Genomic DNA, 27,293 nt, shown 5'->3' on the forward strand with positions numbered 1-27,293 from the left:
TTCCCTACATGTACTTGGGGAAAAGGGAGAAATAAAGCCACGTGCAAAATCTTTCCAAAAACTCAGCCAGAATTCATTCATATCCACAGACTTCATGTCACATTAACTCACCCAGCCTGATGCCCAGGGCTACACCCTCCAGCTGACTGGCAAGGTTAGGCTTCAGCTTTTTAATAACCTTCTTATACATATAGACCTCTATATCCAGGATCTATGAATACACAGATGATTATTTAGGATTAATGGATCATCCAAAGCGCCAGTTGGCGCGTTTTGAGTAAAAAGTGTAACAAATGCAGCTGTTTACTAATAAATAAAGCCTCAGCTGTAAGAGAAATAAATTAGATGCATTTAATTGGTAGGCCACAAACCTCCCCTCTTTATTACAATGCTGCTTCTTGTTATTTTATGATGTCAGTGTAGATGGCAGACTGACAGAGTGTTTATGAATCACAGTTTGCAGATGGCACTCTTGGTTCTCGGCAGCTATGAGCACAAGTAGCATGAGGCCTCAATAGTGGATTTTGCCAAAGACGACCCCCTGAGAATTAGCTGTCTCCATTTCTCTTGTGCCAATCTCTCCTTGGCCAAGCGCTACTTTACAAACCCACCTTCAATAAACTGTGACTGCCCGGCAAGGAATTAAAGAGCATTCACACCCAAGAATACCCTCATCTCAAGGTGATCTCTTTGTCATTGCAGAGGGGGCCTGTGAGATGATTCTCAGAGCAGCTTCCTGCAATTTCTTACAGGGAAGAAGACCAAGGATCCAGCAGGACACACACCCCTCCCCCTTCCCACTCACTTGGCTCTCCACGCCCACCCTCCCCCAGCTGACAGGAGTGATTTCCCATCTCTCGAGCACAGCATAAGGTCCTTGCACTTGGGATTCCAAGCTCCCCTAACTAATGACAGCTTTGTCAGCACACAGCTGGGGATGGAGGAGGGAGGGGTCACCCCAGCCCATGGAGCTGAGGCTTCACAGCTTCTGTACTCCCTGCATTCTCCTTGGTCACTAGTCACTTCTGTGGCTGGGGCACAGCACACAGGAGACACGCAGTCCTAATTGTCAACAGATTTGTACATTTTTGTCACTGGTTAAACTCATAATGGATTTTATTCGAATGGGTTTTTTCATTAGAAAAATGTGAGTAATCAAGCCCTTTTGTAGAGAACAGAGTGTAGTCCGAACACAAAATAATAGTGGTAAGATTAATGATAATAGAGTATTGGATTGGCCAAAAAGTTCGTTCGGGTTTTTTGTAACATTTTATGGAAAACCCAAACGAACTTTTTGACCAAGCCAATAATATCAGGAGCTACCATTTATTGAGATAGGCTAAAATCACTGTTGTAGAAGTATCTTATGACAGTTTAAGACACATCAGCACCATTCCCGCTTTATCTTGTTTTCTTTTCCTTCAGCGTTCATTCATGTGAGCCCTGACTATGTGTCCATGAGGGCCCTGAGAGAAATCCTGAGATCACTGCCATCTCTCTTCCTCTTTGCCATTGTGTCTGGTGGGGACCTGATGGAGGGGGTCTGAGCTCTCCAGCTGTCTCATGAAGCTTGAACTAAAATGGCTCCTGGAGGTCAAGCTGGATTAGGTAGAGAAAGCACACAAACAAAAATACATTTTGTTCATTGGTTGGTTGGTTTCAAAAACACTTTTGGAAAATCAAACTTTGATTTTTCACTTTATCTGAGGCTTCCGGTTGTTCCCAAGGGGTTTATTTAAAACAAAGGGAAAGTCATCTATGTTATATAAAATATGAGTGCATCCCTCTAAAGATCACGCACAAGGCAAGGATTTCTGCTCTCACCACTTTTACATTGTACTGGAGTTTCCACCTGGCACAAGGTAATATATTAATATGTAGGTACATACATTATAGATACTATATAAAATTGGAGGCATATGGACTGAGAAAGAAGTTGTAAAATTGTCTTTATTTGCAAAGGACACGACTCTGCATGTAGAAAATCTTAAGGAATCTACAAAAAACAATTGAGGTTTTGTATGTTGTCAATGAACTTTCTGAAAATGAAATTAAGAAAACAGTTACATTCATAATGGCATTACAAAGAACAAAATACTTAGGAATATATTTAGCAAAAGATGTGTCAGGCTCATATGCTGCAAACTAGAAAACACTGTTGAAAAAAATTAAAGAAGATCTAAATAAAGTGAGATGTTCATGGGTTGGTAGACAATATTGTTAAGATAGCATTTCTTCTCAGATTGATTTACAGATTCAATTTAATGCCTGGCAAAATCCTTAAACTTGCTTTTTTTTTCTCTCTCTCTCTAAAACTTTTGTGGAAATGCAAAGGAGAGCAAAGGTAAGAGACTCATACTCTCCAATTACAAAATTTACCATTAAGCTACAGTAACCAAGACCATGTGGTACTGGAGAAAGGTTAGAATATAGATCAATGGAGCAGAATTTAGAGTTCAGAACTGTACCCTTGTATTTATGGTTAACTAATTTTTGACAAAGATGGTAAAGCAATTCTATGATCTTTTCAGCAAATGGTGCTGACACTTGGATATACACATGCAAAAATTTTAGATGTTACCCTTATACCATATAAAAAATTAACTCAAAATGGATCATAGACCTAAATGTAAGAACTAAAACTATAAAACTTCTAGAATTAAACATAGAAAAAAATAGAGTAACTCAGGAGGGAGGGAGTTTCCCCGAGGAGGTGACATTGAGCAGAAAGTCTATTGAAATGAGGAAATAAACTATGCAAAGTTCTGAGAGAAGAGTATTCCATACATCAGGCAGGTAAAATAGCAGTTGTAGATGTCCAGAGGTGAGAGTAAATTATGCATCTTTAAGGAGCAAGGACACCAGTGCGGTAGGTTTCCTTGTGACACTGAACTGAGCAAAGATCTCTTAGAAAGGGCCTAAAAAGCACTACCTATTAAGAAAAAATTAACAAATTAGACTTAATCAAAATGAAAGTTTTCTGATCTTAGAAAGATACCAATGAGAAAATGAAGTGTTAAACTGCAGACCGAGAGAAAATATTTGCAAATGTTATATTTGGCAAAGACCTTGTATCCAAAATAGAAAGAGAACTCTTACACCTTAATAATCAAAAGATACATAGCCCAAGCCAAAAATGAGGAAAAAGTTTAAACAGACATATCACAAAAGAAGATATATGGGTGGTCAATAGGTACATGTAAGCTGCTTGAGGTCATTAGTTATCAGGGAAATGCAAATTAAAGGCACAATGAGATAAAACTACATATCTACTAAGATGGCCACAATTAAAATATATTACAAAACTAAGTTTTATTGAGGATTTAGAGCAACTGGAACTTTCATGGGTTAATACTGGGATTGAAAACGTTGTAAGTACTTTGGAAAAAAGTTTAGTAGTTTTTTTTTTTTTTTTAAATAAAGTTAAACAGACACTACTACTTGTCCCAGTAATTCTAAAACTAACTAGTTTCTAAAGGTAAATAAAAACATTTTGCTCACAAAAACACTTGTACAAAAATGTTCATAGCAGTTTTATTCATAATAGCTCCAGACTGAAAACATTCTAAATATCTTCATCAGATAAATGGGAAAAAAGTTCTATTCATACACTAGAATATTACTCAGCAATTAAAAGGAACAAACTACTGATTCATGCAATATTATTAATGATTCTTAAAAAAATTATGCTGAGCAGAAGAATCCAGGGCACATACAGTGCGATTTCATTTATATGAAGTTCTAGAATGAGCAAAACTAATTTATAGTGACAGAAAGTAGATATGTGGTTTACCTAGGGCTTGAGGTAGAGGCATTGAGTACAAAGTATCTTGAGAACATTTCTTGGGATGATGTAAATGTTCTGTATCTTAGAGAACAAGTACTTACATGGGATTTTTCATTTGTCAGTCTCATCAATGTGTACACTTAAAGTGTTGTAATTTATTATTTTAAAATTATACCTCAATAAAGTTGATTTAAAAGTAAAATTAAAAGTCACCAACCTGAAATGATGAGAAGTCTTAAACTTATTTCTAAAACAGGCACCAAACATAAAAATTTTGATTACAACTCTTAATAAACATTCAATGATTAAATATTTCCTATATTACGTAAAATTTTAAGATTATATAAAAAGATATAAAACTTACCAATTTGTTTTATGAGCCTAGTAAAATTATGATATTAAAAATTAATAAAAATAGATAAAATGAAAGAGAAAAAGGTCAAACTTTTTTATGAACATAAGTAGAGTAATACTGAACAAGCTATTAGGATATCAAATTAAGCAGTTTAATAATACAAACAATAACAGCAACAAGTAGCGTTCACCACAGAAATGAAAGGATTGTTCACACCCTAAAAATGTTTTAAAAGGTATCTCACTCCATTAAACAATTTAAAAAGAAATAACCAAATTATCATATTAAAGGACACCTGGAAAGCACTTGATAAAACTTAACACAGTCATAATAAATTATTTTAGCAAGCTTCCCCCTTCAGTCCTGAGACAAAGTAATAAGACAAGAAAAAGTAAAAAGATGTTTGACTTTTATTAACTGTAGGTAATATGATTATTTATATGTACAAATTTAAGTGAGTCAACTGAAAATTTATTAAAAGTAATAAAGGAGTTCAGTAAGTTAGCTTGATATGTGATTAATAAACAAAAATCACAAGTTTCCTACTATCAATGAAACAATTAAAAACAGTTTGGGAAAAAACACATTACATTAAAAATTGAATAGCTAAATAGAATCTAAAATACCAATGAATTAACCTAGCAAAAAAAAATGTGAGAACCATATGAAGAAAATTATAAAATTTTAACAGGGCTATTCAAGCAGAACTGAATAAATGGAGAGGCATTTATTCAATTTTGTAAAGTTATTAATTATAACTAAATTAATTAATATCTATTTAGAAGTTTCTCCTGAAGAATTGTTGCACAAAATGCCAGAAATTTTTTTGAAAAGAATACATATAATTAAAATACACAAAATTAATTGTATATATGCACTTAGGCAAATTGGATTAGTTTCCTAATTAACATTGAATTTTCTTTTACTTTTACTAAGGTTACCATCTCTCAAGGCAATGTGCTCAGATAATAAAACATATTTGCTAACCTCTCTTGCAGTTAGAAGTGGCCATGTATTAATTACTGTACATACTACTATCACAAGGCAGGGATTTGGGGAAAGCTCCTTAAAAGAAGGTATGCTCAACTCCATACATGCCTTCTTCTCTTTGCCTTCCTTCTCATTTTAGTCTGGAATACAAATGCGATGCTGGGAGTGAAGCAATCATCTTGCAACCATGAGGTAATGAGACATGAGGATGAAAACTATACTCAGGATAGTTGCGCAAAAAATGGGAAGTCTCTGTTCTTGATGTGAACAAGGGCCATATCAGCCTGGACTTTTGAACTTTTGGCTTCCTGTTCTGTGAGCACACTAAATTTCTCATTTCATTAAGCTACTGTAGGCAGTTTTCTGTTATCCTGTGACATAAAGAAGAATGCAATCTCTAAGTGTAAAATGCTTCAAAGCTATAATAATTAAAATATTGTGCATTGTGATATTAATGCTAGAATAGACAAATATGTGAGTGACAATCCATAATTTACATTTATAAATGTATATATAAATGTAATGTGTATATATATATGTATATATATATATACACATTAGTATTGGAGATATATATATATATATTATTATACATGTAATATATATATTAGTCTTCATAAAATAGGCATTGAAAATCTGTACCATATGTGGGGCAGCTAATTTAAAGCAGCCAACAGATGAAGAAAAATTTCACCAGGACAAATCTGGCCATCTTTGGAAGTTTTCCCACATTCTGAGAGCCTGCCCCCCTTGTCTGAGCAGCTGCACAGTGATCTCCCGTTTTGGACTGTGGTGCTCTCTGTATATTCTGCCCCTCACATCATAGAGCATCCCCAGCTCATTGCCCTCTATGACCTAATTTGCTCATCCTTGTTTTTCATCACTATCTGCCCATAGGAGTCTTTGTTCTGCCCTGCCTCAAGCTGGTGTCAAATGATCCCTAACACTGGACCTTTCACCATTGGTAAATTCTTGCTGATTCACTCTTTAACTCAAAAGTCAATTTTCCTGTTAATGTTCAGGATTCCATCCTCTGCACTCCTTCCTCCCACCCATTTATGCTGGTTGATTAGGTCAGAAAGCTCAAGCTTTTCATTTAGTTCTTCTTAACACCCTTGTCATTTAAGTCCATTAGTATTTGAATAGTGGACTTTAAAATATTATATTGTTTTATTGCTTTTTGACAAAGGCAGTTCAAGAATAATTTCTGAATACCTTATAGAAACCATAAAATGTCAGAGTTACAAGGGTCCTTGGAGATCATCTGCTATTACCTCTTATTTTACAGATGGAGAAAATGCAGCCCAGAGAGGGGAATGATTTGCCCATTGCAGCACATGTCATTAGTGAAGGAGCTGAAGATAAAAGCCTAGAATTTTCTTGATTTTCACATTAATCTCCAGTTGTTTTGAGTTTTCTTCCTTGCTAAGGGCCACCCTATTTATTTGTCTTCCTGTTATCATTTGGGGATTACTGTTCTTCACTGTCAGGAGGAGATGGGCCCATAAAGAATAATTCCAGTTTCTTTCTCCATCCTCTCACTTGTTTTCCCCAGGACATGAGGACTGATTTATCTAATTGGAGAAGTGGCAAAAACCTAACAACTCTGATAAGTAGAAGCAAAGTCACCGAAATGGCATTTCAGCAGTGTTGGCCCATCTCTCTCTCATTCTTTTGAATCACCTGGTCCTACACAGAGTGGGTTGCCATGCTTTAACTCTCCATATTATCAAAGGATCAAACAGAGGCTGATCTTTGCTTCATTACAGCCAGCTACAACTACTTTGTAAAGTCAGCTTCTCATGTGTTCTGATTTGTATATTCAGTATGGGGGTAGGAGAGCTTATCATAATTCTTCAATTTAACTTTACTAGTAATAAAACTAACTCTACTTCAATCCTTACTTTATTCTTTGCATCTGTTCATGAAAGACTAAAACCCTGGAGGGGAGAAGTGATGTATTAAGCTTGCCCTAACAGCTAGTATTTGTTTCTATGTTTTGAGCACCTAGGTGTCAGGTTATGGATTTTAGGGCTGAGTGTCAGAGAGGGGAAGTGTTTGGAGCACTACAAGAGGCTGAATTACCTGGTTAATTACAATGGCATTCTAAAATGCAAATTTGGTTGTATTATTCTACTTGAAGTGATTCTAGGCTTCCCATGCCCTAGTATTTTCCAAATGGTTGTGAATACCCTGAGGATGGATGTATAATATGGTAACAAGAGACAAGAAGGATGTGTTCGAATATCTATTTCTCTTTATTTTTCATAACTTTCTTATTTCCTTTTTGCATATTTTATAATGTGCATAATCTATCAGAGCAATACATGTTACGTTTATACATTGAATGTGCATATATTGGAAATGAGTGCCCAAAAGCATTGACTCATGAGGGTAACCGATTAAACAAAAGTTTGGATACCTCTGATCTAGGATTTCAAATTCTTTGTGTGAAATATAAGCCTATCTGCTATCAGTTTGACACTTTAGCCTCATTTCTTTCCAACCCTCTTCTTTGAAATCATTCTTTCAATCAGTATTTATTGAAGGCTTATTCTGTGCCAGGCACAGTGAGGGGCAATGGAGAACATTACTGAAGAAGGGTGACAGAATCCCGACCCTCATGGAGTTTACTTTCTACCTGAGACTGCAGGGAGAAAGTCTGATCTTGCCTGGGGGCCCAGGGAAGGTCTTCTTAATAAGAAAGTGGTATTTGAGTTCAGAAGGATGAGTTCTTTCCAGCCATAACAAATTACTGGAAGTTCCTAGAATTTGTTAAAGTATCCCACCAAACACTTAAATGGGTTAGTCCTGCTGTTTTGAAAGCTCTTTCTCCAGCCCACACCCACTTTTTCGTATAAATTCTCATTCTCATCTTAGATTCTTATGGAAACCCATTCGTTCTCTGAACTACTTACATTATGGCACTTACTTCCTATATCAAAATTCTCTTTGTGTATATTGGCCTTTGGCGCTGATCTTGTTTCTCATTGGCAGCACATTGCTTGGAATGGTATGTTGAATTGGGTAGAAACTCCCTAGTATTCAGTCATATTAAACTATTTTCTATGTTATTTGTATAAAATATTCTCCATACCTGGAAAGTTCTTTCCTATTTATTCACCTGTTTAAGTCTGAGTTACTCCACACAATTTTAATCTCTTAGGGAAGCCTTCTTTAGGCCACAGGAGATGGTGTTCTTTGCTTTCTTTCCAGACTTTCTAGATGCCCAGAGTATTTGAACATTCCACAGAATAAGTAATCAATAGTATTGCAATTGTGTGTTTAGTGGTCTATTTCTACAACAAATTCATGATCAAATTGATGGGAAGAATGTTTCTTATTACCTTTTGCATTTTTTCCTAACATCCAACATTGTACCTAGCACATAGTATGTCCTCAAAATGATGGTTTGAGTAAAAGAATAAAAAAATGCACATTACTATCATAACCTATAAGGCAATCCTAACATCTAGTTTCATGTAAAAGGGAGCAATAAGAACACAGTGGGGAGTAAGTTCTCTGAGTGTGCATTTGTATGTTCATATGTGAGAATATATGTTGCCTTCATCTTAGTGTAAGACAAAGGGTTAATGATATAACATAATCTGTGTTTAGTTTTTGCTGTTTATTGTCTGTCTTCCTTTCTATAATTTAAAGCACACTATGAAAAAGTCCTTGTCTAATTTACTGCCATGTCTTAGCTCCCAATAATTCCTGGCTCATAGTAGGTGATAGGTAAAAATTGTGTTCAATGATAAATAAATAATACGTATTTAGGGCTTGATATGTGCGAATAGTTTGTCTGGCATCCTGCATATACTTCCTCATTCAATACTCACAATAACCCTGTGTTGCTGATGAGTCAATTGAGGTTGGGGAAGTGAAGTGACAAGCCCAAAGTCCCCTAGCTCTTAAGTTCAGAGGCAGGCACTCAAACCCAGGGCTCTCTGGCTCCAAAGTCTACATTAAAAGTGAAGACAAATTACCCTTACATTAAAAAAAAATTGCCCTTGGGTACATTTCTTAATTAACCCCACCCCTGTGTTTAGAGAAAAGAAAGCTGTGAACCAAGAATAAATTATATTGCCTTGTAAACTGTGAACTGCAAACTTGTGAAGTAAGGGTAAATTAATTGTGACCAGAACATGGTCCCAGCCCAGCCATATATGGCTCTCACAACAACTTGGAGATGACAGAGGAGGAGAAATGTGTCCACACCAAGCCCAATCTTTCTCCAGTTCATTTCTGGAGGACTGACAGCAAAGAAGCCTTTCTTATGCAACTGGACAGGCTGGGAACTTGTCCAAATGCTTGAAGGTGACTTTGATTCTCGGTGGTTTGGCTGAAGGTAACTCTGACTTCAGTGGGGGTAGGTCGTGGGTGAGAGCTGGCTCCTGTGACATCTCCTTGCAGCATGTGGCTCAGCCTCTGTCTGACTTGGGCACTTTGTGCAGGAAATTTTTTCTTTCCAAACTAGATATCCTCCTTCTGACCTTACATCAAGAATCATTTTTATTCCAGAGCAATAACAAGTTTTTCCATGCTCCCGTGGCTGCTGACTATAACCAAAGACAAATGTGAAAGGCAAATGGATCCAGGGTGACATGTCCTGTCACTTTCTAGGCCGTAGACACTAGATGGTGTGAGGTTATATGTGGTTTCCTTGGCAGCCTTGAGCCTGGTCTGTGGCAATGGAGCTGGCAAATGAGCGACTGTGAATGTTCACACAAGAGTGTACAAAGGGAGAAGACTTCTTGAAACAAAGAAAGGAACTCCAATTTTATCCAGTCTTGATCATTACATACATTGTCCGATTTGAATACATTTAATATGTTCATTTATCATGTTCCTACTATACTGTATGCATATACACACAAGGAAATATAGTATATAATCTCTGAGAACATGTGTTTAACAGAAACCTACATGGAATGAGCCATATGAAAATCTGGGGACTAGTTACCAGTCAGAGGCAAATGTAAAGGCTCTGAGGTGAGAAAATCCTTGTGTGTTCTAAGTGTAGCAAGAAGTCCAGTGTGTCCAGAGAAGAGGGAATGAAGGAAATGGTGGTAGGAGATGAAGTCCAACAAGAAGCCAGGAGTTAGGGAACCATTGTACCTACCTCTTAGACTGTTTTAGTCCATATAATGGAAAATCCATGGGAAGACTCTGAGCAGGAAAGGGGCACGACTTGACTTCCTATGCTAAAAGGAACACTCCGCTGGGGAGTGGAGAATAAACCTTGGGAAGGTGAGAACAGAAGCTGACTGACAGGTGAAGAAGCTATCACTGCAACTCAGGAGAGAGCAGCGCTGGCTTAGACTAGAAGGTGGAGATAAAAGTGGATGGTGAGAAGCTACAGGATTCAAGATATGTTTTGAAGGTGGAGCCTGAAAGATTTGCTAATATGTTAGATATGGAATGGGATGGAAAAAGAGAAGCTGATGATGACAAGCTTTGGCTTGAACTGTGTATATTAAGGTGGGGGACAGGGTAGGAAAGGTGTGAATCTGGTTTTAAGTGGGAAATCAAGAGCTCTCTTTCAACATATTAGGTTCGAGATGTCTATTAACCATCCCAGGGAGATGTTAAGTAAGCAGTTAGTTATGTAAGTTCAGAATTCAGTTGGGGCTAGAAATAAAAATTTATAGTTAGCATCATATATTTAAAGTGATGGAACTGGATGATATCATCTAGGAAGTAAATTCAGGTAAAGAAGAGAAATCTTAGAAAAAAAGGACTGCTCCCTAGTAACTCCAATAATTTGTTAACAAAGGTATTATTCAACCCCAAATAATTCAACCTATTCTTTGTTGGGCCATTTTCTATGGCCTAATAGGGATTTCAAAATGTATAAGACAAAGACTTTGCCCTCAAGGAAAAGAGGTTGGTGTACTGCAAAGAACTTTGCCGATGAGCACTAAACCTGCCCTACCTCTTACCAGATGTGTGATGTTGTAAACTACTTAATCTTTTTGGCTTTCAGTATTTCTGTCTTACAGGTGAGGTGCTAAGTATCTATGTCAGCAGTTTTATGAGAATTAAGTTACCTATCAAGTGTATGATAGTCTATAAATTCTAAATTATTTCTCTTCAAAGAATGCTCATTTGGGGGCACTGTTCCCCCATACATCTTCCACGTAGTCCAGACTCTAAGCTGCATCAGGGCAGGGAGCACTTTTATCTTGTTTTTGTGCCTAGCATCATAGGTTCTCGATAACTATCTGTGGAGTAAATTAAGTGTGAAACCAGTAAGTGCATTTGGATAGGATTTAGGTGCCCGGATACTTACATGAATCAAAATAAATTCACTTCCCTCACCTCACAGAATTTCCATACAGCTCGGGCATTTCAAGACAGTGAAACTCAGAGAGAAAAGACAACAAGCAAGAAAAATACATAATCCAAAATGAATGACATAGAATTTTTTTTCCAACACTGTATTTGCATGTAATTCAGACATGCTGGACTACTTTTATGCCATTTAGAGCAAAGCAATGCATCAAAATAAAACAAATATCTAATTTAAAAAATATTGTAGAAATTTACCAATCTTTAATATTTTGATTAACATCACAACTACTACTACTACTAATATTTATTACTAATAATTAACAATTTTGTATTATATTTTCTTAAAAATTCAGTGGTGAGGAGTATATAACAACAACACACAATGGGGTTTTTGAGACATCTGTAGTACCCTAGTCTCAGGGTTTCAGTAGCTCACTTTTCATCCTCCTCTTTGCGTTCTTCTGAAGTCTGAAACTCTTCTTCAAGGACAAATGACTCCTGCCATCCCTGTATCTACATGCATTTTGTTTGTTCAAATGCAAATTAATTTAGATTCTCTGTGTGTCCTGCCCTCAGATCATCCCCCCACCACTCTCCCTCTTTTTAAAAAAAATTTTATTGGAGTATAGTTGATTTACAAAGTTTTATTAGTTTCAGGTGTACAGCAAAATGAACCAGTTATACATATGCATATATCCACTCTTTTTTAGATTCTTTTCCCATATAGGTCATTACAGAGTATTTACTAGAGTTCCCTGTGCTATACAGTTGGTTCTTATTAGTTGTCTATTTTATATATAGTAGTTAGTGTGTATGCCTACTCTCCCTCTTGATGGGGACCTTCTTTCTTAGGAGTCACATCAGGGAAGGTGTCCAAGCAAGGGAGGAATCCAGTGGCTTGGAATTGCTTTTATAAACCTTATAAGATATGTTAGAAAGGTTGACTACAAAAGGAAACACGTACTTCTTAAGGAAATGGGGTCTGAATGGAACCTATGGCAGTGTCATGATCTCTGAGGGGAAGTTAAAAGGGAGAGGATGTGTGAATGGCCTTTTCTCACTGACAGGGCTTCTGTACTCTCTTCATATTCTCACCTGCATTCATTTCCTCACTGTATCAGTCTGCTAGGGCTGCTATAACAAGTACTACAGATTGGGTGGCTTAAAAAAGAGAAACATATTTCTCACAGTTCTGGAGCCTAAAAGTCCAAGATCAAAGTGTTGGGAGGACTGGTTTCTTCTGAGGTCTCTCTCCTTGGCTTGTAGCTGGCTGTCTTCTCCCTGTGTCTTCATGTGGTCTTTCCTCCATGTGTGTCTGTGTCGTAATCTCCTCTTCTTATAAGGACACTAGTCATATTGGATTAGAGCCCACCCCAGTGACATCATTTCAACTTAATTACCTCTTTAAATGGGTACTGGGGGGTAGAACTTTAACATATAAATTTGGGGAGGGGACACAGTTCAGCCCACATGACCTATGTAGGAGGTTTTCCACACTGCTGTTTCTCTCTGATTTTCCATCTTGGGAAGATCTGGGAAGCCCCAAGAGCACAGTAAATTTTAAAAAACATAAAATTTGAGTCAGTACATAGTATGACTACTAGTTGAGTACTGTAGTGGATGGAGGCTTGAAAGAGCATTAACTGTACTTCTTACCAAACTCTAACCTCTGGAATTTACACTTCTTATTCACAACTTATGAATGGATGAATGAAGAAAAAAAGAGCTTCTAACTATACTGGCATATATTTCCACAACAATTTATTTTTACCCCTAGGTGTCAGGAATGTCTATTTCTTTCAAGAGGCTGACAAAAACTTCTCTGTTGAGTTGGGAAAATCTCAGAATCAAGCAGCCAGATCCTTCCTTTTGCCCTGAGAAGTTCTGAGGAAGAAAATAGGTCAGCATTAATGAAGGCAATATTTTCAACTTGACAAATTGGTCTTTTTGTGTTCTTTGGCTGTACTCAATGACAGAAATGTAAGCACATGTTCAAATGAAGGAGGTAATAATCTGCTTGTGTCAAGTTTGGGGCTTGGTTTGGTTCTGCGTCATATTGAAAAAGTGACATTGGCATAGCAAGACATCTTCAGAGGTTGATTGACTGGAATAGGAAAGGACTGGAAACCAGGAGACATTTAGAAAGGTGGAAGAAATCAAAAATGTTTCACCTGTTAAAAAAAGGGAGGAGGGCAAAAAATACAACTATCTCTTTTTACATGTTAAGAGAGTCATATAGATGGAGGTGGGGACTAAGTTCATGTGTCTCCAGAAGGCAAATCTAGGACCAGTGCATGGAAATATCAGGGAGCAGACGTGGGTTAAGGAATAACTACCTAAGTGAGCTGCTCAACAGTGCTTCTAAAGGTAGGAGGAGGGTTAAAGTTAATGTTCATTGTGCTCTTCATATTTTGCTCTTCTGTATTTTCCAGGTTTTTTCTCTATAGAAGTATATTTCATGTTATAATCAGAGAAGAAAACAAATACATGTTCTAATGTAAAGAGAAGAGAGAACTAACATTTATTGAGATATTATTTGCCCAGTATTTGACATATGTTACTGGATAAAACAGTAATAGTCTAAAGTTAGTTGAGTATACATATGAAAGATTATTTTTTCCCAGTCACTGCTCTCAGATGTGCTATTTTTATCATCTATTAACATTTTTGATGAGTGCTATAATTTTCTAATCACTTTAAATTTTTAAAAATTCAGTCAGTACAACATTAAATTTCAAACTGATTAACCAACCCCTCCTCACCAATCAGTTCAAATTTGACTCATGTTTCTAGGGGACTACAGCCATGTGGTGTATGTGTATGTGTATGTGTATGTATGTGTATGTGTATGTGTATGTGTATGTGCATGTGTATGTGTATGTGTAGGGGGTGTGATCCATGCTTCCACACTTTCATTCCTCATGCTTCTCCCTCCTCTCCATCTTGTTCTGCCTCCACAAGAAGAAGGGATTAGGAGAAGTGGGGAAAAATATTTATATTTAACTGGGTCTGCAGTTATATCTTCTATCAGATGGTGCTACTCCTCCTCAGGACACAGATTGGTCTGTGTGGCAGGTGTCCAAACAAAGGCTTTTTTGTAGGGCTCATGTGTATGTTCTTGCACAGTTTTACAATTGGTATATTCCATTCCTACTCTACATTTTTTCCTCCATAAAATACAACTACAGCAATACCATTGGAAATACACCTCATCCTCTTGCAGCCAGGGTCCCCATGCCAGTGTGGAGTTGCTCTCCTGGCTGGCACTGGCAAGGTGACTCCAAGTCACCTTCTCTGGAGTCTTCTGATCCTCAGGAAAGTCATCTGTTCTTATTACATCAAGTGGTGGGCATGAACCTGTTTGAAATCTCTATTTTCCACACTACCATCTTCCTCTAACCCTCTTCTTCCTTGCTGAAAGGGGCACTGGGTGGATCAAAACTCCATTGCATAAGCAGTTGTCTAAGCAGGGAATGAGATGCCAGTCTCTCCTCCTTGAAGGTAATCCTGTTCTTTGGCATTGATTCTCTTGAGGCCTCCCTCATTGGCTTTGGGGTGAAAAAGAAAAAGCAGCAGCACTCCTCCTACTAGGTCAACTACTCGTATCTCTTATGATGCTCACTTTCCCTTCTGTCATTTTCCTTCTTAAATTTGAGGAAAGGGAGAACTGGTTGATCATAGGTGGTACCAGGGGTGTTTGCCTACTTCTTACTGAGCACTGAGAAAGGCCCAGTTGTTGGCAGTTGTTTTGGTTGTTCTCACCGTATAATATTGGATTAAAAATTTTTTTTTTAATGCTCTGTTTGGAGTCCTACTCTCCTCTCCCACTCTAGGGCAGTAGGAAAAATCCTGCTTATCATCCGTGATATATACCTGACACCATTTAACCCTCATGAAAAACTATAAAGAAATACTATTGCCATTTTATTGACAAGGACATTGAGACTCCAAGAGGCTAAGAAAGTACCTACTGTTGCTCCCTGTAAGGGGAAGAGCTGGGGGGGAACCCAGGCCTGGCTGACTTAAAGTTTTTCTTTGTCCACTCCACCAGTAGTGGCCATCTACGTACAGAGTTATGAACATGCTTTTATCTAGAAGTCCCAGTTTTTACCATGACCAGTCATCTTCTCTTAGACTTGGGTTCCTCCTATTCAAAAGAGGGATAAGTGTAGTGTCTATCCTCAGAGGACTATTTGGAGGATTGGAGGTTATTACAAATCTAAAGTGTTTAGCTCTAAGAGGAAGTACACACAATGTTCTGGGTTCTCATCCTGCAGAGAGTTGACTCAGACAGTACTACTAGATGCATCACAAAAGATGTTCTAATGGTTGAGAACCCTACCCCTATAACCCTCTTCCTATGAAAAGGGAAGTGGTGTAGGGATTATCTGACTGACTTCCTGCTTATAAGGGGAAGAACTTCTAGGTGCCCCCTCTGGTATCAACCTGTTTCCATAGAGTTCAGCAATGGTGAGATGGTTTCCTGCAAAACTTCTGACAAGAGTAAGGAAATGAGATTTCACAACCATCCCAGATTTGTCTCTCCTTGAGAGTTGTAACAATTGCTGTAATTTTGTCAAATTAGTAATGATCCACATGGTAGTGACATCAATAATATACACAGTGGGTTATACATAGAGCTACACACAAATAATGAGCTCCTTGTGCCTGGAAAAGGTTGAACTGAAGGCTAGGTGGTCATCTTCTAACCATCTGAAGAGAGGATTCCAGCATTGGGTCAAAGATTAAAGAGAGGACCTATAAGTTTCCATTGAACTCTGGATTTCTCTCAGACTATGACTGACTCGAATTGGTTGCATGGATCCAAGCTTTCCTTCTTGGCTTAAACCACTCCATGCTGTTCCCATTTTGAGCCAGCAAATGTACCCCATCTCCAAGGCTGTCCAGTTCATCTGCATCACTGAATGGTAATTCTGACAAAGAAGAAAAACAGAGCTCATTCCTTGAGCCAAACATACCACATTTATTTTTCCCTTTCCCAAATATGCAGACAGTTTATTTAGAGAGCCTAGTGGTTCAGCTCTTGTTATATATTATTCCTAATAGACATGTTTGCTCACATCTCTGAGACTGCACTGTGGGGGAGCTGTTAGATGATTTCTTCCATTTTTCCAGATCATATTTAGTACAGATGCAAGCCACATTTTTCGTAGTGTGACATAATCTCATCAGAATGATCAATTCCTTCCGTCCCAGAACCAATAGGCATACAACCTTGCCTAAGAGAAGTACTTATTGGATACTTTTGGATTCCCCTATCGCTATTTGTTACCAAAAGCAACACTACTTTAGGGCTAGACCCACACAGCCTTATTTCTTTGGGTTGACAAACACTTTTCAGGTTGGTTTAGCATGAACTGCTGGTGAACAACTGCATCTGTGAAAGTTAATGTCCTGTACCCTAGCCCAGATGAATAAAGTCATCTCTTTATTGGCATCATGAAGACTTTCCATTTTTTGAACATTTAAACTTCTTTTTTATGCATTAGGAGAAATTTTCAGCCAAGGCCATCTGATTTCTGAAACAGAGTTTTTGAATGTTCCCAGTTAAGTAGAAAAGGCAAAGATGAACAACTAAAATAATAAAAAGAAAGAAAGAAAGAAAGAAAGAAAGAAAGCCAACCAACTACACTAAAAAACATTTAAATCCATTTCTCTATGGTCTAAATTTCCTCAAACACGGAAAAAGCCGAGAGGTTGGAAGCTTGTTTTTTATTTCTTTTTTAAATGTTACTTTTTTTCAATTTATTTTTATATTGGTAGATGATGTGAGACTCATTACATTTTATAGGCCTGAAGAAAATCTTAAAATTTCTTACTAATATTATGCAATGACATAGTGCCATTTGTAGAGGTGTCACAGAAAGCAATTGACTTTTACTGGCTTCTGATGGCAGGACTTGCCATTTTATATTCTGTTTTATGTAAGCGGTTTCCATATTTATCAACCTCACAGGATTTCTCAAGTTGCTTAATTATGGTAGGAAGAAGATATCTCTGTGGCCTGACACAAGAGCTTACTAAAGCTCCTTTTAAAAAGGGAATAGAAGAAGTGGGGAGGTGAATGAAATTAACATTTAATAAATGCCTGCTATGGGCTGGATGCTGTAATGTACAGATAAAAGAAGAGGTACCTACCATGAGGTAGGCACTGCCTTGACAATACTCTGGAAAGTGTATTTAGTTTCCTAATTTCACAGACAAGCAAACCGAGGCCCAGTTGTTATACCCAATGTCACAGCAGCTATTAAGTGGAGGTGCTAGGATATCCACTCAAATTTGACTTCAGGTCCATGCTATAAAGTCACGAAAGACAGCATTGCTCACATAATAGTGCCTCAGATTCTATTGCTTTGGAAGTGGGTAGGTTCTCCCTTTGAGAATTCCTACTCAGAGGATGAAGGTTCAGGAGGACCTATCAGTGAATTAAAAATTGGAATTTATTTTTATCACCAAGATCTCTACTCATTTGTTCCCAAAGTTTAATTAAAGGAACTCTACATCACCAAAGGAAATGAGACTACATTTTGCAGAATGTTATTAAAAAATTATGCAAGATAGGAGAGCTCCCTATATCCTGATATTCCATCCTCATGTTACTGAGTTCCTTCCCTGGAGAGTTCATCTTTTTCTTTTCACCTAGTTCTGCAGCCTCCACATCTGGATGAGGCAGCTTCTTAAGTAAGAGAGAGAGGTGTAGCAGAGATTGGCGGGAAAAGGAGTCCAAGTCACACTGACTACTAGAATATTAATGCTCTACCAGACCTAAGAGATTCCCTAATCAAGCTTTTGATTTTTATACTGGAAAATTTTGAGGCCCTGAAAGGGGAAATAAAAAGCTTTTACTTAGAATCTTCCACTGATCCATCCCCATCAGTTGGAAGTAATGCTTGGCCAAAGGGTTAAAGTATACATAGTTACAAACTGATGGTCACATTGCCAGCTGCAATGTCTTGGGAGGGGCCATGGTCCCTAGCACTCTGAGCTTACCACTCTCACATCAGTTACCACAAGGATGTCATGGTTTTATCTTGCTAGCATTGACCTCATTGTTTTCTGTGCATTTCCCTCACCGTCTGCTCTCACTGGTCCTCAGGACCAACTTTCCTCCTCCCAGTCCAAAATGAAGCAAAAATAAAGTTTTGAAGAATTTGTTTATTTCTGTGGTTGAGGTAGAGTCTCAAATTTTTGGATGCATGCATGAAGAGTCCCTGAGATTAGATAATTCCCAGATGTGGGGGAAGAAAAGTGAAAAGGCAGAGTAGTGATTTAGATGGGAGAAGGATAGGTGGGAAGAACTGGATAAGCATTCCTTTAATTGAGAGGCAGAGAGAGCAACATTAGGACCCGAGGGGACAAATAGTAGGAAAACAGAACAAGCTTTCCTTGAGCATGGATATTTCACCTGATGGTCAATTTCCCTTCAACATTACTGGGCATTGTTAGTCCAAGTCAATGTGAATCGACTGAGCAGAGAGACGGATGCTGGACAACTTGATGAGGATAGCGTCATGGAGGAAGAAGCTGGCTCCCTGACCAATGTGAAAACAAGCAGATCGAGTGGTGCAGTAGTGACACCAACACCATCACATAGAATATGGTACTTGCGCTCCTTCCTCTCTATTGTGAGCAACTGGTGGGAGAGCTGTGTCATTCCCTGTGTAGCCCCAGCCAGCTGTTATAGTTTCTCGTGTACGGCAGGCAGTTGGAAAAAGGTTGTTGAATAAGCGAGCCAGTGTATGAAGTAATTTGTCCAAATTAACAGTGAGTTTAATGATCTGACTAGGATAGAACCCAGGGCTCCAGACTCAAGTCCAGTGGTTCTTCTAAACATTCTCTATTCAGCGGCACGGAGGATAGATAAATAAAATACAATACAGAACTGCTCTGATTGAAGGAGGGGTTACGTAGAGCACAGTTTAAAATGCACTTTCCTATTTTAAGCATTGATACTGTTCAAGTAGCAAGGCTAACCCCTCTCAGTCAGTAACTCTGGCTTCCAAGAAGTGTAACTTCTTGAGCACAGGATATCCCTATTCAATTTATGTTGACTAAGCCTAGGTTGCCTTACAATATTGAAGATAGAGGGTACTTGTAGCCTTGAGACCTACGATTTGAGTTTTTCCTCTCTCTCGGTTAGGATTGTTTCCTTACAAGCATTTGGCTGCAGAGCTGTGGTCAGATCTAAGTAACTCCAATATCAGCTGGGAGAAATCAGTATTCCCTGAGGATTACAGCCATGCCAGCTGGGCCACTAGTTCAATTCCTAAAGTTGGAAGGGACACCTAAGACCATCTAGTTCAGTGGTTCTCAGCTGGGAGTTATTTTGCCCCCAGGAGCCATTTGGTAATATCTGTAGGCATTTTTGATTGACAGTTAGTGGGTGGTCCTGGCATCTAGTGGGTAGAGGCTAGGGATGTAAAGTATCCCACCATGCACAGGACAGCCCGCACAACAAAGAATTATCTGGTTCAAAATGTCAATAGTGTTGCTATCACAAAAACCTGACCTAGTCCGTATATCTTTCCAGAGTAGAATTCATCTACCGTGTCTCACATATGGGATTTTCTAGCCTCTGGTTAAATATGTCAAGGTGTAGTGCTCACTGTTTCACTGGCAGCTTGTTCCACTCCTGGACAAATCTTCGTTTAATTACTTGTTCTTGGTGCCCTCAGAAGCTGAATGCCTGTTACCACACTGTTTCATAATTATCTGATTTCTATGTGTGTGTTTCACCCATTGGACGGTGAGCTCTTTGAGGGGCTGAGCCTAGTTCATATTTATCTTTGCATTCCCAGATTCTGCACAATGCCTGATACCCCAAAAAAATTGCTAGGTAAAAGATTCGGTGAGTAAACAAATGAATTAAAGAATTAGAGATCTTACATTCCAAGCTATACTTCTTTTCAGGACTGAAATTCTCATGCTTAGGTTCTAGGTAGTGAAGCTCTAGGCAATGAAACTTGTCTCTTGGACAGGAGGTAGGAGAGAAGGACCACATGCTGCATCAGGCTCTATCTTGCCATTTGCCTCTAGGCAATCCTTGTGAGTCTGGAAAACTATACATACTCTTACTTTGCATTTTTCTTTCACTGGAAGTAAATTTCCTATAAAAAGTGCCAACACTGGGGGCCAATGGAAAATATTTTATAATCAACAAGTTTAATTTGCTGAGTGCTATGCATTAAAATCACCGAAGTAAGTTGGGTTGGCCAATTCCCAAATTCCATTGCCAAACTGAGAAACACTTTCTCAATTTTGCTATAAGTGGCTGTGAGCCATTGGACCACTGAGCTTGGACCAATATTAGAAGGAAGGAAAGAACATGGAAACCAATTCTCCCTTGGGGTTGAGAAGACCAGAGTAATTGACCACACTTTTTCAATTTCACTTTAAAGTCAGTAAATAATGATGGTAACTCACATTTGTAAAGAGCTTACATAGGATTTTTACATCTGTCCACCTTCTCAGACTATAAGAAATGTCCACCTAGGAGGTAGGCGTTCCAGGAAATATGGAAAACCACAGGACCATATGATGGATATTTTTTAGAGAACCAATTATTTTTTTTAAAGAAAATGTGAAACAATTTGTTATATTAAAACACTAATATATTGTGAAATAGAATGAACCATTGGCATAGTCTTTTTAGAGATAACTATCTTCAAAGAAACTCTGAATTCATAGTGGGGGTGTTTAGAAATATATTTCTAGACCATTCTCTCAATTACGTTTGAAAGAAAACAGTGGAAAAGTTGACACAATTTGGCAGCATTATCTCCTTTAATGTCATGACTCATCCTTTTACTTTTTCTGGAATTTTATTCTACCTTCTCTTGTTCAGTCTTCAAACACATTCTTACACATTCTCCAAGTCTCAACTCAAATATTTGCTATATTCTTTTTGAAGATTTCTTTGACTCCTGGCAGTGGCTCCCTTCTCCATGCTCTACCTGCCTACATTCAGTCATGTCTCAAACTATAATGTAAGTAGCTGTTTATACCTCCAGCTTTCCTGATAGGCAGGAATATTCCGGTGGGAGGAAACCATATCTTAACCTCCATACACCTTATGGTGACATTTCTGTAGAAACAACCTGCAACAAATTAACTTCATAGTCAGGTCATGATAAGAAGCTTCTTTCCAAATATTTCCAAGAGACTCTGATCATAAATTGCTTTTCTTTTTTTAATAAACATTTTATACAATTTTAAAGGTTACTTTCCATTTACAGTTATTACAAAATATTAGCTATATTTCCTATGTAGTACAATATATCCTTCAGCCTCTCTTACACCCAATAGTTTGTATCTCCCACTCCCTCATCCCTATATTGCCCCCCTCCCACTGGTAATCACTAATTTGTTCTCTATATCTGTGAGCCTGCTTCTTTTTTGTTATATTGACTAATTTGTTGTATTTTTTAAGATTCCACATGTAAGTGATATCATACAGTATTTTTCTTTCTCTGTCTGACTTATTTCACTTAGTATAATGCCCTCCAAGTCTCATTTCTTTTTATGGCTGACTAGTATTCCATTTTATATTTATATATTTATATATATATATATATATATATATATATAATCACATTTTCTTTATCCATTCATCTGTTGATGGACATTTAGGTTGCTTTCATATCTTGGCAATTGTAAATAATGCTGCTATGAACACTGCAGTACATGTATCTTTTTGAATTAGGGCTTTTGTTATTTAGGATATATATTCAGGAGTGAAATTGCTGGATAATACGGTAGTTCTATTTTTAGATTTTGAGAAACTGCCCTTCTGTTTCCCATAGTGGCTGCACCAATTTACATTCCCACAAACAGTGTACAAAAGTTCCCTTTTCTTCACATCCTTGCCAACACTTGTTATTTGTGTTCTTGTTGATGATAGCCATTCTGACCTGTATAAGGTGATACCTCATTGTGGTTTTGATTTGCATTTCCCTGATGACTGGTGATGTTGATCATCTTTTCATGCGCCTGTTCGCTATCTTCATTTACTCTTTGGAAAAATGTCTATTCAGTTTTCTTCTGTACATTTTTTAATCAGGTTGTTTTTGTTTGTGATGCTGAGTTATATGAGCCGTTTACATATGTTGGATAGTCACCCTTCATCAGTCAACTCATTTAAAAATATTTTCTTCCATTCTTTATGTTGTCTTTTCATTTTGTCTATGGTTTCCTTTGCTGTGCAAAAACTTTTAAATTTAATTAGGTCCCTTTTATTTATTTTTGCTTTTATTTCCCTTACTTTAGAAGACACATCCAAAAAAAATTTCTGCGATTTATGACAAAGAGTGTTCTGTCTATGTTTTCCTCTGGGAGTTTTATAGTATCTGATCTTTCATTTAGTTCTTTAATCCATTTTGAGTTTATTTTTGTATATGGTGTTAGAGAATGTTCAAATTTCATTCTTTTAGATGTAGCTGTCCAGTTTTCCCAGGAAAACTTATTGAAGAGACTATCTTTGCTCCATTGTATAATCTTGCCTCCTTTGTCATAGATTAATTGACCATAATTGCATGGGTTTACTTCTGGGCTCTCTATCCTGTATCTTTTACCTGTTTTGCTTTTCTTGATTAATCAACTTTTATTTAATTGTATTAATTATTATTAATTAATTTTGTATCCTGCAACTTTACCAAATTCATTGATTAGCTCTAGTAGTTTTCTGGTAACATCTTTAGGATTCTCTACGTGTAGTATCATGTTATCTGCAAACGGTGACAGTTTTACTTCTTCTTTTCCAATTTGGATTCCTTTTATTTCTTTTTCTTCTCTGAATGCTATGGCTAAAAATTCCAAAACTATGTTGAATATAAATGATGAGAGTGGGCAACCTTGTGTTGTTCCTGATCTTAGTGGAAATGGTTTCAGTTTTTCACCAATGAGAACGATACTTGCTGTGGGTTTGTCATATAAGGCCTTTATTATATTGAGGTAAGTTCCCTCTATGCCTACTTTCTAGACAGTTTTTTTTTTTTTTATCACAAATGGGTGTTGAAGTTTGTCAAAAGCTTTTTTCTGAATCTATTGAGATGATCATTTGGTTTTTCTCCTTCAATTTGTTAATATGGTGTATCACATTGATTGATTTGCATATATTGAAGATTCCTTGCATTCTTGCGATAAACTTCACTTGATCATGGGGTATGATCCTTTTAATGTGCTGGTGGATTCTGTTTGCTAGTATTTCGTTGAGGATTTTTGCATCTATGTTCATCAGTGATATTGTCCTGTAGTTGTTTTTTTTGTGTGTGTGACATCTTTGTCTGGTTTTGTTATCAGGGTGATGGTAGCATTGTAGAATGAATTTGGGAGTGTTCCTCCCTCTGCTGTATTTTGGAAACGTTTGAGAAATATAAGTGTTAGCTCTTCTCCTAAATATTTGATAGAATTTGCCTGTGAATCCATTTGGTCCTGGGCTTTTGTTTGTTTGTTGGAAGATTTTTACTCACAGCTTCAATTTCAGTGCTTGTGATTGGTCAGTTTATATTTTCTGTTTCTTCCTGGTTCACTCTCAGAAGGTTTTGCTTTCTAAGAATTTGTCCATTTCTTCCAGGTTGTCCATTTTATTGGCATATAGTTGCTTGTAGTAATCTGTTATGATTCTTTGTATTTCTTCAGGCTCAGTTGTTACTTCTCCTTTTTCATTCTAATTCTGTTGATTTGAGTCTTCTCCCTTTTTTTTCTTGATGAGTCTGGTTAGTGGTTTATCAATTTTCTTTATCTTCTCAAAGAACCAGCTTTTAGTTTTATTGATCTTTGCTATTGTTTCCTTCATTTCTTCTTCATTTATTTCTGATCAGATCTTTATGATTTCTTTCCTTCTGCTAACCTTGGGTTTTTTTGGTTCTTCTTTCTCTAATTGCTTTAGGTGTAAGGTTGTTTATTTGAGATGTTTCTTGTTTCTTGAGGTAGGATTGTATTGCTATAAACTTCCCTCTTAGAACTGCTTTTGCTGCATCCCATAGGTTTTGGGTCATTGTGTTTTCATTCATTTGTTGCTAGGTATTTTTTGATTTCCTCTTTGATTTCTTCAGTGATTTCTTTGTTATTTAGTAGTGTATTGTTTAGCTTCCATGTGTTTGTATTTTTTACAGATTTTTTCCTGTAATTGATATCGAGTCTATGGCATCATGGTCGGAAAAGATACTTGATAAAATTTCAATTTTCTTAAATTTACCAAGGCTTGATTTGTGACCCAAGATATGGTCTATACTGGAGAATGTTCTATGAGCACTTGAGAAGAAAGTGTATTCTGTTGTTTTTGAATGGGATGTCCTATAAATATCAATTAAGTCCATCTTGTTTAATGTGCCATTTAAAGCTTGTGCTTCCTTATTTATTTTCCTTTGGATGACCTGTCCATTGTTGAAAGTGGGGTGTTAAAGTCTCCTACCTTTATTGTGTTATTGTTGATTTCCCCTTTTATGGCTGTTAGCATTTGCCTTATGTATTGAGGTGCTCCTATGTTGGGTGCATAAATATTTACAAGTGTTATATATTCTTCTTGGATTGATCCCTTGATCATTATGTAGTGTCCTTCTTTGTCTCTTGTAATAGTGTTTATTTTAAAGTATACTTTTTTCTGATATGAGAATTGCTACTCCAGCTTTCTTTTGATTTCCATTTGCATGGAATATCTTTTTCCTTCCCCTCACTTTCAGTCTGTATGCCTCCCTAGGTCTGAAGTGGTCTCTTGTAGACAGCATATATATGGGTCTTGTTTTTGTATCCATCAGCCAGTCTATGTCTTTTGATTGGAGCATTCAATCCATTTATGTTTAAAGTAATTATCAATATGTATGTTCCTATTACCATTTTCTTAATTGTTTCAGTTTTGTATTTGTAGGTCTTTTCCTTCTCTTGTGTTTTCTGCCTAGAGAAGTTCCTTTAGCATTTGTTGTAAAGGTGGTTTGGTGGTCCTGAATATTCTTAGCTTTTGCTTGTCTGTAAAGGTTTTAAAATCTCTGTCGAATCTGAATGAGATTTTTGCTGGGTAGAGTAATCTTGGTTGTAGGTTTTTCCCTTTCATCACTTTAAATATGTCCTGCCACTCCCTTCTGGCTTGCAGAGTTTCTGCTGAAAGATCAGCTGTTAACCTTATGGGGATTCCCTTGTATGTTATTTGTTGTTTTTCCCTTGCTGGTTTTAATATTTTTCTTTGTTTTTAATTGCTGATAGTTTGATTAATATGTGTCTTGGCATGTTTCTCCTTGGATTTATCCTGTATGGGACTCTTTGTGCTTCCTGGACTTGATTGACTATTTCCTTTCCCATATTAAGGAAGTTTTTGACTATAATCTCTTCAAATATTTTCTCAGTCCCTCTCTTTTTTTCTTTTTCTTCTGGGACCCATATAATTCGAATGTTGGTGCATTTAATGTTGTCCCAGACGTCTCTGAGACTGTCCTCAATTCTTTTCATTCCTTAGTTATTTCTGCTATTTTATCTTCCAGGTCACTTATCCATTCTTCTGCCTCAGTTTTTCTGCCATTGATTCCTTCTAGAGAATTTTTAATTTCATTTATTGTGTTGTTCATCATTGTTTGCTCTTTAGTCCTCCGAGGTCCTTGTTAATGTTCCTTGTATTTTCTCCATTCTATTTCCAAGATTTTGGATCATGTTTCCTATCCTTACTCTGAATTCTTTTTCACATAGACTGCCTATTTCCTGTTCATCTGTTTGGTCTTGGGGGGTTTTACCCTGCTCCTTCATCTGCTGTGTATTTCTCTGTTTTCCCATTTTGCTTAACTTACTGTGTTTGGGGTCTCTGTTTTGCACGGTACAGGTTCGTAGTTCCTATTGTTTTTGGTGTCTGCCCCCAATGGGTAAGGTTGGTTCAGTGGTCTGTGTAGGCTTCCTGGTGGAAGGGATTGGTGCCTTTGTTCTGGTAGGTGGGGCTGGATCTTGTCTTTCTGGTGGGCAGGGCTGTGTCCAGTGGTGTGTTTTGGGGTGTCTGTGATCTTAGTATGATTTTAGGCAGACTCTCTGCTAATAGGTGGAGTTGTGTTCCTGTCTTGCTAGTTGTTTGGCATGTGATGTCTAGCCCTGGCACTTGCTCTCCATTGGGTGGAGCTGGGTCTTAGTGTTGAGACGGTGATCTCTGGGAGAGCTCTTGACAATTGATATTACACTGGGCTGGGAGGTCTCTGGTGGTCCAGTGTCCTGAACTTGGCTCTCCCACCTCAGAGGATCAGTCCTGACACCAGGCCAGAGCACCAAGACCCTGTCAGCCACATGGCTCGGGCAGCCATCCTGTCACAGATTTGCCTGAGGGCTGGGCATCCTGTCGGAGGCTCCTCTCCTCGGGTCCTGGAGATGCCTGAGGGGCGCCCTCCTATCAGGGCTTTCCTGGTCAGGTGCAGTCACCTGAGGGCCGGGCGTTGGATCTGAGTTATGCGGGGCGCTGGACACTTGGTGCTCACCTTCTCTGATCCAGAGTGCAGCATCGGGGGGGTTCGGCCAATGTCTGAAATCCAGGTTATGGCTTCCACCCAGGTTTACATCTGGGCCCCAGGTTTACGACTTCAAGATTCTCCAAACAGCTATGTGATAGAGCCATCTAATCTCTGTCAGCCTGCCCCAAGTGAAGAAGAGATGAGCCTTCTTTACCACACCTTCTTTTCTTTTCCTCTGTGCTCAGTGTAGTTCCACTTGCTCATAGGGGGCCACATTCAGAGGCCTCATCCCCTGCACTTCAGACCAGAGTTTCTCATGGGAAATCAGCAAGTGAGTTTCAAGGCAACTTTCTATACAGCATTACTGAGGTAATACATAACTTTTGGTATTTTCCATCATCATCACATGAGTTGGCTGTCACACAGTCCA

This window comes from Lipotes vexillifer, unplaced genomic scaffold, assembly GCF_000442215.2.
Source record: "Lipotes vexillifer unplaced genomic scaffold, Lipotes_vexillifer_v1.1 scaffold54, whole genome shotgun sequence".
Classification (NCBI taxonomy): Eukaryota; Metazoa; Chordata; class Mammalia; order Artiodactyla; family Lipotidae; genus Lipotes; species Lipotes vexillifer.